This window comes from Argiope bruennichi, chromosome 9 (genome assembly GCF_947563725.1).
Source record: "Argiope bruennichi chromosome 9, qqArgBrue1.1, whole genome shotgun sequence".
Lineage (NCBI taxonomy): Eukaryota > Metazoa > Arthropoda > Arachnida > Araneae > Araneidae > Argiope > Argiope bruennichi.
The window spans coordinates 70,674,677-70,693,366 of NC_079159.1; positions in this window are offsets into that span (position 1 = coordinate 70,674,677).

An 18,690-nucleotide genomic window follows, 5' to 3' on the forward strand; every position below is an offset into this window, starting at 1 on the left:
CATCTTCTCATCTCTCATGCAAGTTGGAGTACTCATCTCTCATGCAAGTTGAAGTACTCATCTTATCATCTCTCATGCAAGTTGAAGTACTCATCTCTCATGCAAGTTGAAGTACTCATCTCTCATGCAAGTTGAAGTACTCATCTCTCATGCAAGTTGAAGTACTCATCTCTCATGCAAGTTGAAGTACTCATCTCTCATGCAAGTTGAAGTACTCATCTCTCATGCAAGTTGAAATACTCATCTTCTCATCTCTCATGCAAATTGAAGTACTCATCTTATCATCTCTCATGCAAGTTGAAATACTCATCTTCTCATCTCTCATGCAAATTGAAGTACTCATCTTATACCTCTAATTCATAGCCGTGATGTCGATGATTTGAATTGAGACTGCTCTTTTCTCTACTGTGCATGTACATAGGTTATTTCATTTTTACACATACTTAACAGATCTTTTTGCTCAAATTTAGAGACCAGAACATCTATTTAGATACCTTCTCTGCTTCCAAGCATAGATAAGTTGCTATTAAACCTTCCGAAAATATTGAAATTTCATTATTTATCTTCCATATTAAATTTATTTGCTTACATTCATTTTAAAATTTATTTTTTAAAACCAATCTTGATTAATAAAAACTTATTTGATTGGTTGATATCAAGAGGAAAAATACATTTAAAAAAGACACTGTACAATAAGTTATTATAAAAAAGTGCTATTATATTTGCTTTATTTCACAACATGATTATCTTATTTTTAAAAAATTCTGAAAATTTGCATATTTTGAGATTCGTTCAATGAATAAACATTTTTCTTTTCAAAATATCTGGACATTTGCTTTTATAATAAAAGTAATAATTAAAAGAATAGAAAAGATTATTCTTAAACAAATAAATAAACGTTTTCATTTTGAGAATACTGAATAAATATGTTTTAATTCTTATTTTTTGTTTGTCAAATATTTATCTTGAAGAAATTAAACGTTTACTTCAGTAAGGAAATAACAAGCACATCTTGTTTTTGTTCATTAATTTGATGGAAAATTTAGATTGCATTATAATCCAAACATAAAGGATCTTTTGTAATCCTTTCAAATGGAATTTTTTTAATGAAGATTAATTAAATGTAAAATGGGAAGAAGCTAAGTAGAGTAACGTACATTTTAAAGGCAATTAAAAACTGCTTTTTTCTAAACATATCATTTTCTGATTTAAATGAGGTAACAATCATTATTTAATACTTTTCGAGTTTAAATTTAACTATGCCGATTTGTTTGCCTAAATCTCGATTTAAAACTAATTTTAATACAGCATTAATCATTTTTGACTATTTTTTTCTTGTAGGAATTAAAAACTAATTATCATTAATATACTTTTTAAACAGCTTTTCTTGAGTCTTTTTCTTTTTACACATACTTTTGTATAAAAAGAAAATTGTTGGTTTACATTAATCAAATGAAGTTTCTACTACTTGAGCAGAAGTTTCATCTGATGAACGTTTCGAGAAGAGGAGTTCTCTTTAATAAAAGCTGTGTTCCTCTTCCTCATTATGATGAACATTAGTCAACTATTGACCGTGTCATAAATTCTTTGTTGAAAATGTACCCATGATGAGGACTGAAGAAGAAAGAAAAGAAAATCGTATGAAAGCTTTCAGAACTTATGTAATTCGAAAAGGAATTTTAACTATATCTAGTATTTATTTTATCTCCTTGATTTTTTACGTCATATTTTAATTCAACATTAGATATTTTAGTTACAGAAATTAGTCCTAGAAGATCTAAGAAACGCCACGACACAACGAAACTCAGAGCTAAATATAAAATAAATTCGAGTGTAAGTAATTGAAAAAATATTTAATTTTATAAATATGGATAATTTAAATGTATAGTATAAACTGAGAATATTAATATTTATAATAAATATACATTGAATATTTGATATAATTTATATATAATACAAAGTTGCTTTATTTTCTTATTCTATCAATTATGTTCTAAACAAAAAAAAAGTTTCAATTTCAAGTAAAAGTTCAATACTTACTATAGCTAATTTTTTTCCGGTATATACGATACCTAAAAAGATTTACTCATCTGTAGTAACTTATAGTATACATTTTTACAAACTCTCGGTAATTGTTAACTATCATTATCCATCAAAATAAAGTTTGATTGAGTCAAACTGATGCCCTTTAAACTTTTCACATTCACTTGATCATTATCAACTCCATACATCCATTAAACAAACAAATAACGATCATTAATTTTAGTACGTTCAACATAATGAATCAAAATATGTATCTATGTTTAAGATAAATCAACCATGTATGATTCAAAAATTCCTGTATCCTCAAAATCTCCTATTTATATTGAAAAGAATCAAAATCGTAATCACTTTCAGTATCACAATTTCTTTCTTCCTTGGAGTTAATTTTCTTCATTTTTTATATTCAATGTCAAAAAGTATCGAATCGTAATCAGTAGCCATTTTTCAAATGTACAAAGTATTATAATGTAGATCACATTATAAATATATCAGTTGTTAATTTACATGGAATAGTAACATTATTGGTGAGGCATTACATTATCGTGTTTCTTGACTTAATATAACTTCCTGTCATAAATAAATTACACAACATTCATGACAAATATAGGCTTTTATTACATAAAAATGTCTCCAATTACCTCACGATGATGATGCTAAAGGGTATTTGAGAACCATATCCCATTTCTCGGGAAAAAAGTCTGGTAATGAAACTTAAATCTTACTCGTAACTGTTTTATTCTATAGATTCCTCAAATTTATAATTTAGAAATTTACCTTGCAAATAGCCATTGTAGGAAATCAGTAAGGACCCTTGTAAAACCTTAGATTTTACTTTCTTGAACAGGATTGCATATAAAGTACACATTAAAAAGGTTTCCTGAAAAAAGATGGGGAAGTTTTTATCATCTTCTTCTTGAGTGCCTTAAAGAAGACTCATGTTACCTTGCCGATTCGTAAAACAATCATTTCTCCAAATTACTCCTTTTACCCAATTCTCTTCACAAATCCATCCCAATTCTCTTCACGAATTTCATCCACTTTCCAATTCAATACTTTATTCTTCAATATCATTCAGCACAAATTCTGAATTTTTAAAATTTTCAACAAAAAGACATTTTTTTTATCCAGACTTTCTCTTAGGATCCTTAACAAATAATTTATACCATAAAATTCTTTTTTGATTGACCGATTTAAATAAAAACAATAAAGAAAAAATTATATTTACTTTCAAGGAAAAAAACTGTTTTCATACGTAAAAAGAAAAAAAAACACTTTTTGATATGAAAAGCTTTTTCTCCTTATATAACATAAAGTATGTTTAATTTGTTTCATGTTAATGAATTTCATAATGGATGAAAAAATTCTCTTAGTTACTTTCTATCCTCAAGAACTTATCTTTGTAGTAATGAAATTTGCTTTCCATCTTAATTATAAACCCAGTTTTGCAATTCAAAGAAGATTAAAAGGACAGAAATCTTTTGAAATATCTTTCAAAAATGAATTACAAAGCAAGTGCGTTTCTATTAAAGACAAGAAAAGAAACATTTCTCGTTTACTAAATTAGAACCCTAGAATTAACCTCTGAATTTTTATATCACAAAGAGTTTCCTTTTATTAAAAAAAAAAAAAAAAAAAAAAAACCTTTAACCATATAAAGTTTTTTTTCATACGATGCAATATTGCAAAATATAATATATGTAAATTATTTATGATTTGAGACATTCTTAAAAAATATATATTTTTTTTATGTAATTTTATTGAAATATTTTAAAATAAAAAATAATCTACCATGAGACTTAGCTTCAAAATTAATTAATTTCAAAGATGCTCAAAAGTGCATTTTAATTAGTAAATATCAACTATAAATAAAAGAAAACCTATTTAAACTTTAAATTTTAATGAAAATAATGTCTGATATGCAAAATTTAGTAACAGAAAAACATTTGTGAAATAAAAACATCTCTGTTTTCCACTCATATTTCATATGAAAGATTTTCTTTACTTTTATCAAATTTAAATGCGATACATTTAAATTTCTCATTAGTAACAAAACGTTTTTTTATACATTTGATTTAAGAAAATGTTAATTTATAGATGGAGTTAAGTTTTACATAATTTTTATTTCAATTTTAATAACAGTTTTTACATAACATTATTAAGTTAAGTTTTACATAATTTTTATTTCATTTCCTCTTTTCAAGTTTAATAATAATCTATTTTTAATATTTTCGAATCCGTTTTCTTATTTTTATTAACATAACAATTTCAATTTTTTTAATTCCTAACACTGAATTAAAATGTTCAAATTTTATTTATGTCAAGATTTATATGATATTAGATGGTTTCATTTGCCTATTTTTTGCTGATTATGTTCGTCAAATGAAAATCTGAAATCCAATCTTTGTGAATACCATTTTATTCTAGCGTTTATTTTAAGTTATCAAATAAATGTTCAGAAAAATCTAATTAATATATACGGAGTGTGTAATAAGCATGTTTTGTCTGAAAAAGAATTAAAAATCATTATGAAAATAATTATTTAAAAAAAAACAACTTATGTTTACGAATAAATTTAGAATATTTTGAGCAAGATATTCAAGAGAAAACATTTATTAACATATTTTAAAATCTCAAATATTTTTGATGGCAGCAATCTGCAATTTAAAATTAAGAATTCTTCTTGGTCTTTAATGATCTGTTCTTATTTTCGTTCAAAAAACTATCAATATATTAGATTATAATATGAGTATTATTTAATTTTTTTTATCTTTGTTCTTATAAGGATAAAAATTGGATAATATTAATATATTTTTGTAATTCTTATATTTATTTTTTGGAAAATAGTTTTATGATGAAAATCTGTCATACATTAATAATTAGGTAATGCTTTAGTGATATAATCACTGAACATCCACCCATTCAGCCGGCAGTTTATTTCTCTATCTATCGTCTGAAATTGCGATATATACAATTGTTTTCTAAATATCTTAGTAAACATTAATGTCATTTTATGTATGCTTATATACATGCATGAACCATATTGAAACAAGAATGAAAGTATCAATGTCTTTCAGTATTCAACTGAGTAATAATTTTTTTTTCTTAACTATATTAACAAGTTAAACCCGCATATGCTTATATGCTACCTCCTTCAAGTTTACTTTCTCAAGACACTGTACAGAAATCACTGATCACTCTATAAGAACAAAATAGTTATTATTCTAAGAAAAAAATATTTTAATAACTTGCTTTTTCTTGAGGAACTAACTATTTTATATTTCAATCATGATATTGAAGATTATTGATTATTATATTTTTCATTGTATAACCATTAATACCTATGTATTCACTACTCATAAGAAATCTGATGAATGAACAATTATCTGTCATTTTCACTGTCTGAATTGATAAGTATCTGTTTTCTAGGTACGTTGTCTCCGTTAAATCAGTTTCTATATGCTAGATACGTGAAAGGAGCATTTTCCTTCTGTGCTCATTTCTGATTGAATTTATCAAGAAGACGAAAAACTACATCAGTAAATACAAAAAAGGAAAACAATATATGGACTCATAACAACCATTTTCTCAATATAGCCATTTCTAGATGGGGAAAACATATCAGAGAGCGAAGACATATCATGCAAAAGAATGCTTGTGATTTAAAGAATGCACGTGTTCTTTGATTCAGTTTGAGTTTCAAGAACTCATGAAGGTTCAATTTACTTTCAAGCATTAGTTTGCAGATGAGTTGTCTGAAACATTTGAAGTTGAAGACAGGTATGTTTCTCAATTTTAAAAGGATAAAGAATTAATTCAGATGTTTACAGGGCAATCTTTCAGCTTACTGTAATTTGATGGTAGTCCATTAGTCTAAAGAAGTTAAGGCTTTTGCAAGAGTGGTTCAAGCAAAATGGTCACTGTGGAACATCACTTTATATCAAGTGTATTCATTTCTTAAAAAAATATATTTCCATTTTAATCTAGTATTTCTTTTCATTTTTTAAAATTAAAATGAAATTAAATGATTTCATGCCTTATCAGAGTACATGGATTTAAAAAAATCTAAAAACATGACTTGTGATACTAAATCGAGACTAATTTCCTATTCCATATGTTCACAAAAATTAGACATTACAATATACTTAATATTCTGCTACGTTTGTGAACAATGGAAGACATGCTATTGTATGAAGTCCTATTATAAAAATTCAAAAGGCATTATGTCTAAACAAATATTTTTTTTTATGAAAATTTTATTTTTCAGTAATAGACCAAGTTAGTTCTACTATAGGTTTTAGGAAGTTTAGTTTGCTTTGCTGTAAGTTTTACTGCAATTTTTAGTAAATTTATTTTTGGCGAGTTTCACTAAATGAAATGAGGATACTTGTTGAAAATTCGTTTCACACTGATGTGCATAGCATAATACTTTGAGATCGGATATTGTTAAACATGAAATTCAAATCAAAAATATCCAAATTTTTAGCGACCCTGCAATGCTACCTAGATACTATTTTGTAAAATATCACCACTCTTTTGAATTAGGCAGAACGAATGTATGATGCTGCCATGGTTTTCATAGTTGTCAGCCAAATTCATTAGCATAACACGAGATAAAGTATCCGGTTCAATGAATGCATAAGGTTGCCATAGTTCTTACAGTTAATAGCCAAGTTCATTAACATAACATGAAATGAAGCAATGATTAAAAACGATCAGCGGGTGCGTTCAGATGCAAATGAACTGCCACTCACTTCTGACTTGCGCAGAATATGGTTTCAAATGTGCTGCCTTATTAAAATGCTTTATTTAGCTGGCTTCCACAAATTTTGTCAGAAATTTGAAAGCTGATAGCATGGCTCAGAAGGTTATCTCTTCAATACTATGCTACTGAGAGGCAGAAATTTTTTTATCACATAGTTGTCGGATATCAAATTTGACTATAAAATTTTGGGATCATGATTAAAAGAATAATTTTGGAGTGGAAACGGGATAAATCAAAATGCCTAAAGAAATGTCATGTGGCATTCTGATCAGGGAAACTCTAATCTGAAATTTCAATGAGTTTTTTGTTGCTGCAATTTCTAGAGAAGGGAAAAATCCTTACTGCAAATCATTACACAGTTACTTTGGAGAAGTTAAACTTTACCCTCAAACAATAATGAGTACACTTTATCCTCCTGCGTGATAATGCCAAACCGTTCCCTACTTATTAAAATCAAGATTTGAGTTAAATCATAAGTCAAAAGAATAATACGATCCCTTATAAACTCCGAATTAGCTCCTTATTATTATTTCCATTTAACACAAATGATGGAAATATTTTATTGTTAGAAAAAAGATTCCTTTGAGAATTCAAAATCTGTTAGTTGATAAAAACTTGCTAAATGAGTCTATTAAAAATGAAAAAGATTTCTTTACGATTAGATAATTGCCTCAGTCTATAAGAAAATTTCATGAAAAACTAATTACTGGTGTCACTCTTATATCACATTAGCGTTTTGTGCCAGCTATTGTTTAATAATAATTTTATTGCACTCTCACATTTTCTGATCATTTGTGTATTTCAGAAAATATTTTTTCCAATGTCTTTTAGTTATTTAAAAGTTCACGAGAATAGTAATTCATATTTTTTAGTTACTCATAGAGACATATGAAAGGTTGGCAAAACCATTATTTCTATCACTAAACAGGAATTTTTCAATTCATAAATTTTTATTTTCTGCGCTTAACTTATATCCATAGATCTTAATTTAGATTTTCATGCATTCAAAAATAAATGTTGTTGAAATAATTTACCTTCGAACTCGTTAAAAAGATGAATTGACGATTTCTCATATCTTTGTGAATAATTCATAATTATAGTGATATTACCGGAAAGGAAATTTGTTCATCTTCTAAGAAATATCTAATAATATTATTAAATATTTCATTTAATAGTAATATTTTGATATAATACTATTCTCAGATGCAAACTTCATATTAATTTTAGTCATTTAATCTTCAAATACATTCCAAGGAAGGAAACATTTTTACATCATAAGAAAAATTATACACTTAAAGAGTTCCTTTTAAGAACAAATGGACTACTTTTTACTATATGGTAACCCCAAGTCTAAAAGAAATAAATTTTGAAGAATCATTGCTACTTGAGATTTAATGACCGAAAACATTTGGATTGGAATCCGAAATCAATCATCTGAAAAGCCTTCGTATACGAATGGAGTAATGGAGATTCAAGAAATCTTAGGCGGATACACTGTATATTTGATTCTGAATTGAATCATTGAGAAAAACACAAGGTTCAAATTCCTGTGTTCTTTTAATATATTTTTCGTTTCTTTTCGTAATTGAATAGAACAGCATTTAAGCATCTGGCAATGATTATTTTTTGCCTATTTATGTTTTTAGTTTCCTTATTGTACTCTCGCAGAATTGATCATGTAAATAAAAGAGGTGAAATTATAATTTTAATCAAGGCTGTATTTTTGTAATTCCTATTATTCTGATGTTGTGGTCTGAGACCATACTAGGGAATTCTTCTAAGTATGTTCCAGTGTTAGCTTGTTGATGTTTTATTTTGAGAAATAAGGAATTCAAATAAATCATTGTAAATTGAAAGCTCTGAAATGAAGTTGTTGGTCCAAAGGCCTTTTCATTTACTGAAAGTATATGCCAATTCCAGCGATTACAGTCTATTAATTTGTTTAAATTTAAATCTACACAATAAAAATTTGAAAGTTTACTCCGTGGCTTAAATGAATATCTTGTCACTCGATCATTATTAAAATCACATGATTTAGTTTTATTCCCTCGCTTGCAACTTCGGAAAACAATTTAATAAAACAAATTATAATGTGGTATTTAATAACCAAGTGAAAATACATTTTTCGGTTTAATCCTATTTTAGTGTGCCCCCGAGGTTGTCGCCAACGTGGTAACCCCCCCAAAAAACCGGAATAATTTTCCTAGCAAACCTAATACATATTTGTTCACAATTGTTTTCGGTTGTTGAGTTGTACATCTATTAGAGCTATTTTGTAAGAAATAAAAATTAAAAATATTCTGCAAATAAACATTATTAAAGAATTTAAATAAATTACATTTCATAATCGAAAGTATTATTATTGCTAATAAAACATTTAGTATTATTTTAATTTGAACTATGAACAGATAATATTTAAACATTTGCAATTTTTATCAAACTATTTTATTCTAATTATAATCGTCTACTAGAATTTTGCCAGAACAGAAACTAAAAGCATCTGTTCCAGTTTTTTTTAATCATTTATCTTTATTTCACAGTTTTTTATCTTAATAATTTAATATAATTCTTAGCAATTTGTAGTTTTTTTCGTTTATTTCCCGTGATAATTTGACAAGCTATGTGTGTTCAAGAATCCCATGTCTGATTATTAAGATAATTAGAAATATTATGGTTACAAATATCATGAGGATTATAGTATTTATGAATTCAATATCTATATTTCGAAATATAGTATATAGCGCTGATAGAAAGACTTTTCTGCTGTTTCTAAAGTTCTGCTTTTGTTCTATTATGGAAATCGTTCTCTACTCAAATGAAAAATTAGTTGAACCGAGTAAGTGTATTTATTCCTTCAAATTTCCTCTTAAGAAAACCAAACAAGCTATTACGATGCCTTCACTTTTTCTTGGTTGCTCCTGTTATTCTCAGACTTCTTAAGTTTAATGAGCTTCTAGGTTTCTACAAAACCGTAGGATGTTTTTTTAATTAAAAAAATTCTACCCGATGACTTCTTAGATGCCGAAGGTTTCGAGAGTTCGAATTTTATTGTCTAAAGTACAGACCAGCACAACCAGTTCTCGAAAGTTCGTTATTTCAGAATTCCAAGATTCAGTAAATGTGACAAATAAAAGTTCAAAAAGAAGTTTTCTTAGATATAATATTCGTGTCAATAAATCTCATAATTTAAATATAAATAGTGAGTAACTGTAATTGTTTTACAGTATTGTTTATATGGTCAGCCATCTTGATTGGCGACTTTTTACTGTTGTCGTCCATGGCGAGATAAGAGGCACACTAAACTAGGATTTTACCAATTTTTCATATTACAGAAGCTTTCTTAACATATTTTCCTTCAGCAGTTACAAAAAAAAAACCTTCTTTTAAATTTCATCTTTGTTAAAAAAAAAATCAATATATTTCCGTAGATTATTCTATATCCGTTTTGCTACAAAATTAGTTTATCTATCTTTACCACTGTTAGAAATGCCCTCCTACTTGCTCCATTTTGCTCCAGAAAAAAAGAAAAGAAAAAGGAACAGTTTCCATAAAAGCAATGTGATGCCATTCAATCCAGGAAAGGCGACATTACTTTGTCAGATACTTCCGTCAGTAATGCATTAGACAGCACTTCGAACAATAGGAATTCGAAGAAATCTGTTTACTCCTGACAATAATATGACATCTACTGGGAGGAAAAAGGGCTGCCAAAGACTGTAGACTGATGAGGGTAATTCCACGGAACAAAACTGAATAAGTTTGTCTTTCGAAAAAGCTTTATGTTGCGATCATCGCTTTCAGGGAAATATTTCTTAGCAAAAAGGATCAGATGGTTGAATTTCGATGCATTCAACTAAACAGAAAAACGATTTGTAATGTAATGACCGTTGTCTGTTTTGTTTCTTCTTCAATGCTGAAGTAGAAATAAGTATAAGGATATATTTAAGTACTTCTTCAGGTAATGGCAGTGTAATAATATATAGTCGATGATTCAGTAAAAATTGTCACAAAGTACAAAAGTTAAAAAATTTAAATTTTATTTGAGATTAAGAATATTTGTCAAAACATATAAAATAATTTAGGTTATCTTTTATTTCATATAAAAATTTAAAAAAATTATTTGCTAATTATGTGTATTTCGAGAATTTTACATCTTTTCTCAGAAATATATTTTGTTTGACATCGGATTTGGATTGTTACTTTTTTTTCAAAATTCATTTCAGTTTGATATATCTTGATTCAGTTACTGCAGTTTTAATTCTGCCAGTTTTATGAATGAGTTTGTTTTACGATCATTTCTTCAATTCAGTTGCTAAGTGTATATGCAGAGACTTTTGGTTTTAAAATGTAACTAAGATTACAACATTTATTTTTAGATTGCAGAATTTATAATTGAAGGAATAAGCAACTCTGTGTCTTATTTTAAATCAACATTTCTTATAATTTATTAATTATGTTTCTTGTATTTTATAAAATCGATAAGTAATCAATGAAAATGTGAATCTCTTTTGAACAAGGATTTATTCCTATTTTTATCTCATTTTTTTAAATGCCGTATATTGTTCTTGTAAGATAAAAATTAATAACGCTATTTTCTATTTGATCTTGCATTACAATTAATTTTCTACTCTTTCAATTTTTAAAAGAAAATTCTAAATAAATTAGACATACTCTGTCAATATTTCTGACGAAATATTAAATAATTAACTTTCAGCAAACTTCAATTTGAATAAAAGGGGTGGACATACTCATTTATAGAAAAAAATTGTTTCTTAAAAAAATATGTTAAAAAGTTACGAATAATATTGTTTTACTGAAAGCATTATGCTGGAAAGTATATTTTAAATTTATTCCATTTCAGTTTAAATATAATTTTTAGATGACATGTTTTTCATGCTTAATTTACTACTTTTTTTTCCCTAAACTGAAGTAACCGAATAAAATATAATAGATTCCCTTAATAGATAATTAGATATAAATGTTTTTGCAAAATTATGAATAAAATAGATTAAATAATTTTAAATTGACTTATTTCACCATTTTAGAGCAGTAAATAAAAAAACTTATTTATGAACTGGGGGTAGAAAACCATACTGACTAATGTTCATCAACCAAAAATCCCCTGTAAGAAAACTCAGCAGTAAAAAAATCATGTTTGATTTGAATGATTTGTTTCAATTGAACAAGGAATAAATTTTGTTGAACATCAAAGAGATCTTTTTATGGTTTCTGCAAGCTATTAGAGGATGAATTAAACCATCAAATGTAAATTTTAAAAAAAAATTAGTAAATAAGAGTTTCAAGATATTAAAAAACAATCCGAAAAATAATTTATTTAAATTAATAATAAGAAATTTAGGGAAATTATAGGGTGATGTGTTAGAAGATTTATCATAATAACCAACAATTTTATGTTTTACTGAAAGATTTAAATTGATTTTCTTTTAAGGTTTTCACCTTCACTATTAAAAAAATATATATATATAATGCTTTTAAATAATGAAAAGAAATTTCTCTATGTAATGGAAAGAATTTCAACTAGGAAATATATTAAATCAATAAAAAAAACTGTAATAAGAACCATACATATAGAAATGTAAGATGAACAACGCACTTGCTGTCATGTAAGTAGTCAATATGTTGATGTCTTTGAGGATTTTCTAAAACATTTCAGATATATCAACATGACTATCTATAAAAGACAAATAAAACTGCAGATCGAATAACTGTTACTAAAGTATCACATTAAGTTTACGAAAGTAAGTTATAGTATCTCATTAATTTACTATTACGAAACTATAGTATAGCTTACCTACCAAATTAATATCATGTTTCAAAAGAGACATTTACAGAAATTCTTAATGGATACTACATTGATACCAAAATCGAAGGTTTTGGAAAATACGAAAATTATTCCGTTATCTCTATTAGAAACAGAGATATAGAGTTCTTTCTAGAAAATTCCAAATAATATCAAGACTTGTCAGCAATCCTGTGTAGACATAAAAGAGTAGGGCTAGACAGACTAGACATAAAAGAGTTCTATCTCTGGAATCGTGTTCTCCGAGAATGCACTAGAAGTGTAATTTTTGTCCAATTTAGTGATTTTCTTTGTACCTGTGATGTGAATATCTATTCTGTATTGATCTTTGACTGTATTGCTTAGACTTTAATTTGCTACTTGTTTTTTTCTTTTTTTATATGAAATGAAATACCTTTTCATTATCTAGCGTGTCGAAGTTCTTCTTTTACGTATTTCTTATTCTGAAATGTCCCTCACAATGTTCTTCAACTGATTTATTTGAATAATGAATTCGTTTGCTCTTATCTTTCGATGAAATTTAACAACAGAGTTGAAATTTATGTGATTCTTTTTTTTTTTTTATTCAAATGAAGATATATATCAAATATTACTTTTTTTTATTATTTTAACTTTAGAAAAAAATGGTGTTATCAGCTTGTGGGTGTTGCCAAATCTTATATCTGAATACTGAGTTTTTGGCAATCGCTTAAGAGAAATATGTAAGTAGAGTATTACATATAATTTTGTATATATTAATACATATATATTCCTTATATATTATACATTACATATAATCGTATTACATAATTTTGTCAACAATTTGTATAAATACTAATTACATATTTATGACGAAACACTTTATAAAATCAAATATAAGTCATTAAATAAAATATAACTTTTGAGCACTTTATGACCTTTGGAAACCAACAAAATACTAAATAAAAATTAAACTACTCTTATTGGAAAGATAATTAATTGTTTTTAATATGATGTAATTTTTTTTTGTTTGCTCATGCTTTCATTGAAAATAATTGATTTTTTAGTTTACTTATTTTAGCATTTCTTGAACTATTCAACACAACAGCGATTTCTCTTGCCATGAATTGAAAAATATTTGATCACTTCAACTCACCTGAATCATCATTATCTAGTTAAATAAATCATTAAGAGATTGATATTAAAAAATCCAATGATTACATATTTCAACATCATCAAATATCAACATATTAATGTATTTTGACAATATAAAATTTGATTAAATCTATGGTTATAGTTTCCTTTTAGTCATATATTCACACTTCGCCTGTTTTTATTCGTATTTTGGATTTATGTTAAGGAATAAATAATTCTTTATTATTTATTCCTTAACATAATACCGAAATTCCTATTAATTCCTTAATTATACCGAAAAGTCCTATAATGGTTCTAAAATGTAAAAATTATAGTTATTAAAAGACATAATTGCAAATATTCTTAATTACAACGATATTTTTTAGATTAATTTATTGAAAAGAATTCGCTCAGAATATTATTATAAGACTTCAATCATGCAAAGTTTCATTAATTGATAAAATTTAAGGCAATTCAAAATTAATGATTCAGTTTCCTGTAAAATGTACTAAGGCTATAATTATTCAATAATTTGATTGAAAAATTAATTACTACACATTTAAATTCTAATGATTGTTTGTACTTCTAATTGATAATTCTATAAATATTCGTTAATTAAGCTAACATATCCTAAGATAAAAATTCTTATTTTATTTCAAACTAATCATTTTCTATAATAAACAGAGAAAATATTAATTTTTATGTTTTCTATATATTCTAGCATGAAACGTTTAATTAGAATTCACTCTTTTCACTTTAAGCAATATTTTACCATTAATATTTGTGATATTTCTTCCTCTGTTATGAGTTAAAAGGCATTTGTAAATGAAAAAATGTTTGATCTTTAATTGCTTCTTAAATGTTTCATCAAAAAAAAATATTAATAATGAGAATATTTCCAAGGATACCTTAGATTAGAAAGAAAAATCTAATGGAGAATAAATGCCTTCACGGTAGAAGAAGATTCGGCATTTTCAATTAAAAATAATGAAGTGTATATCGCATTCAAGGGTCCTAAAAGCAACAACAAAATGTTTTAAACTTGAGTTTTTTTTATGGAAGCTTTAAATCATAGAATCAAATAAAACAACAAAAAAAAGTTTGGAATTAATAAAAAAACTAATTAAACTTTATTGTTTTCTGATTTGATTCCTGTAAAAGAACTAAAGACATGATTATATCTCAAGTTCCTAACCTTAGATAGAACTTAAAAACAATTCCATTTGGAAGATTGGTTTCTGAATTTTAAGAAAACGTAAAATTAAGGAAAAAAAATTACTTAGGATTATAAAATTTCCATTTCTTGTAAATAATCGTACTTATTACACTCATATAATTTAATCAAACATCTCAGAGAATTTTTTTTAAAATATAATTTTAATTTAAATAAATATAAATATGCAAAATAACATTTTAGATATTACATAATTGCTTTCATTACACAATTCGTTATTAAATTATGTATTGCACTCATAATAATCAATACATATTATATTCTTATTCACAAAATATGAAATATATATACAATATTACATTCTTCGAGAAATATGTAGGATAAACCTAGTTTATTGAAAGGAAAAAAAAGCAATCGATCATTTTTGTAATAATATTCTTTCATTCATTTTATATACATTTTGGTATTATAAAAAAATCACTTAACTGGACAAGAATTCTCGAACTTGAAGACTTTTTTAATCTGGTTTGAAAACAGTATTATTTCGTCCAAATATCTTGAACATCAGGTTATTTCAATAACGTAAGAAAGGAAACAGCTTTGCTATTGATTGAAGTTTTACCTTATTTCTGTAATTTGTTGATTTTACCCTGTTGAACTCATAACATTTTCATTTTCACGATTATATGCCAAGACTGAACTAACAGTTAAACAATTGAAACTAATGAAACTTCATGATTCAAAATTGCTATTATTTTTCTTATGCACTTGGCATTTATGTTATATCAGTAACTAAACATACATTTTTATTTTGTTTTTACTTACTAATTTCCTAATGTTATCAAAATATTTATAAAATATTCTAATTGATTCCATTATCTGGCAAAGTATGTCAATCTATTCTTGCATATAAATTTGTAACACAAACTTTTATAAAATACTTAACATTTAATATCTACAATTAAGTTTATTTTTAAATGAACATTAATTTTATTATTAATTACGGACATTAACTATTTTTGACGTTAACTATATTTCTTAAATGACGTTTTTTTTCTATATCAGTAAATTCCTTCCTAATTTTTTTATATTTCACAGTTTCTAACTATAAACAAATCTTATTGTTATTTTCAATATATTTTATATTAAAACTTAATTTTTGCTTCTAAGACTTAATGAATTGCGAAAAAAAAAACCCTATTTTTTTTCCAAAAAAAATCTATATAAAAGAAAATATCAAACAAATTGTGTTGAAAAATATATGTCTGTCTAAATATATTACATGCGACATGCATAGTACATCTTCAGTTAATAAATTTTATAATGGGGGTGAAATTCTCTTTAAGCTACTTTTTAATTCCAGGAAAGGTTTTTGGCATTAATTAAATTTACTTTCTATTATAAATATGAATTTCATTTTTCTGTTACAAATACGTTTAAAAAAGAGAAAATATCTTAAAATAGCTTTCAAAAGTCCTGCTCAAGTCAAGTGTTAATATTTTAATGTGAGAGGGGAAAATTAGTTTTACTTGTATGGACAAAACTTGAGAATTTCGAGCTTTCCTTTATATTTTACACGCTAAAAGACGTTTTTCCTTATATAGAATCTCTTTTTTTTCAGTAAATTAAAATTAACGTAATAAAAAAACTGTTTAAATATAATAAAATTAAATAAAGTTATAGAAGTTAAAAACTAAATGCATATTTGTTTAATTTCAATTCGCGAATTATCAAGATTATTTTTCTTTTCATTTAACTCCGAGGTATTAATTAATTTATAATATTGAAAAATGCATAAAATGTGTTTAAAAATACAATTTTGAACTATCTACAAACATTAAAAAAAATGAAAATTATGAAAGTGCTTTAATTTAAATAGTTCATGAGTCAAAATACATATCTAAAGAAAACAGAAATATGAATTAAACAAGGAGTATCTTAAATACCCTCCGCTATTATAGCATTACATCTCCTTAAATTCCATTTTTAAATCCTAACATCTTAATATTTATTAAGATTCAAAAACTGAAAAAAAAATTAGCTGAATTTTTGAAACAAAACTAATTATGAGCAAAGAATAGTAAAGATATATTTTATAGAAGATAAAAAAATTCTGGCATCTAGCCATATTTCGATTTGAAATTTAAGAGTTAATTGTGTAAATTACTTGCTCTTGCTTTTTATAAATTTGACAGTTATTTTTATTAAATAAATAAAAATGCCAGAAAAAGTTTCAAAAATGTTAGTTTTATGTTGTTATAAATCTCTTTCTTATCTGATTTTGTAGTCTTTTAATTAGTAGCTTCCATAACATTTTTCAGAACTAATACCGAAACTGAATTATTTAAAGTGGGCTTTATATATTGTTAAGTAAAGAATTTAGCAAAATAACAAAAAGTATTCCTCATAATGATTTAAATTATTTTTTTTTTTAGTTTTTTGGGAAGATATTTGAGAATCTATTAAAAGACATATGTATTTCATTTTAAAGGCTTCTTAAGTACACGGATAAAAAGAAAATTCTATTAAGATTGTTTAACTAAGGATTAAGATAAAAAATGATGTTTAAGTTTATATTAAGTGACTATTGACGTAAACAAAGTGAAAGGGGAAAGTACTACTGCTCATTTAAATGCATTGATTATTTAAATCTTTTACTTAATAATGCTGAAAAAATAATTATTACTCATTAATAATGGGACTTATTAGTATTTTTAGCGAATTTCTACATTGTTAAAAGAAGAACTGAATAATTATGTGGAATTTAATGGGGAAAAAAAACTAACGCTTCTTGAGGAATTTCAGCTTTTAAGAAGTTATCATTTGCATTTTAGGAGTTCAATTATTAATTTGGGAATGGTCATTATATTATTAATCAGTTGGAATTATTTTAGCATGAATTGATTTGATCTTTTTACTTATGAATTTAAGAAATATAAATTTAAGAACCGGATACTGTTTGAAAAGAAACTTTTTTTAATAAATAATATTTTTATTTTAATCAATAATATTTTAGCATACTCTGATAAGGAATATGAACTAAAGGGAATTAATAAGGAAAATCTGTGACATTTAGTCTCTATTATTAAAGAAACCTTTAACATTACTTTAGTCATAAGTTGATAAATAAATTCATTAATTTGTAAAATATTGAATCTTTTTAGTTTTTTTTTAATTTAAATGTTGAAATTAGAGTATTTTCCAAAATACAGACACATTGTTTTTACTGAAATGTATGTTTCATCTGAATGATTTTTTCTTTAGACTACTGAAGTGACACATACGTTCTATAGAATAGAATACAATCATCAATATGTTTTCTTAAAAGCCTTCCAAATAAAAGCTAAGGGTTAAAACTCTATTGATTGAATCTAAAAGTTCTCCTTCGCTTACTTTATTTCAAATGAATCAATTTCAAGCAATTCTATCCTATATATATATATATATATATATGCCGGCGTCCCGGCATAGGGGTAGCGCGTCTTCCCCGTGATCTGGGCGTCCCGGGTTCGAGTCCCGGTTTGGGCATGGTTGTTCTTCTGTTGTTCTATCTGTGAGATGTGTGAATGTGCCCTCCTGTAAAAAGGGGTTGTGCAAGCGAAAGAATGATGCGTGAGTGGCAAAGTCGTACTCTTGGCCCTAGTTGGCGCTGCTATAAAAAATAAGAGACGTTCCCCTCAGGCTTAAATCTCTGTCTTCGTAACAGCGGGCTTGTCAGTGGCAAGTGCCATAAGAAAACAAACAAACAAACAAACTATATATATATATATGATTCATTCATTATTGATTGCGTTAAAA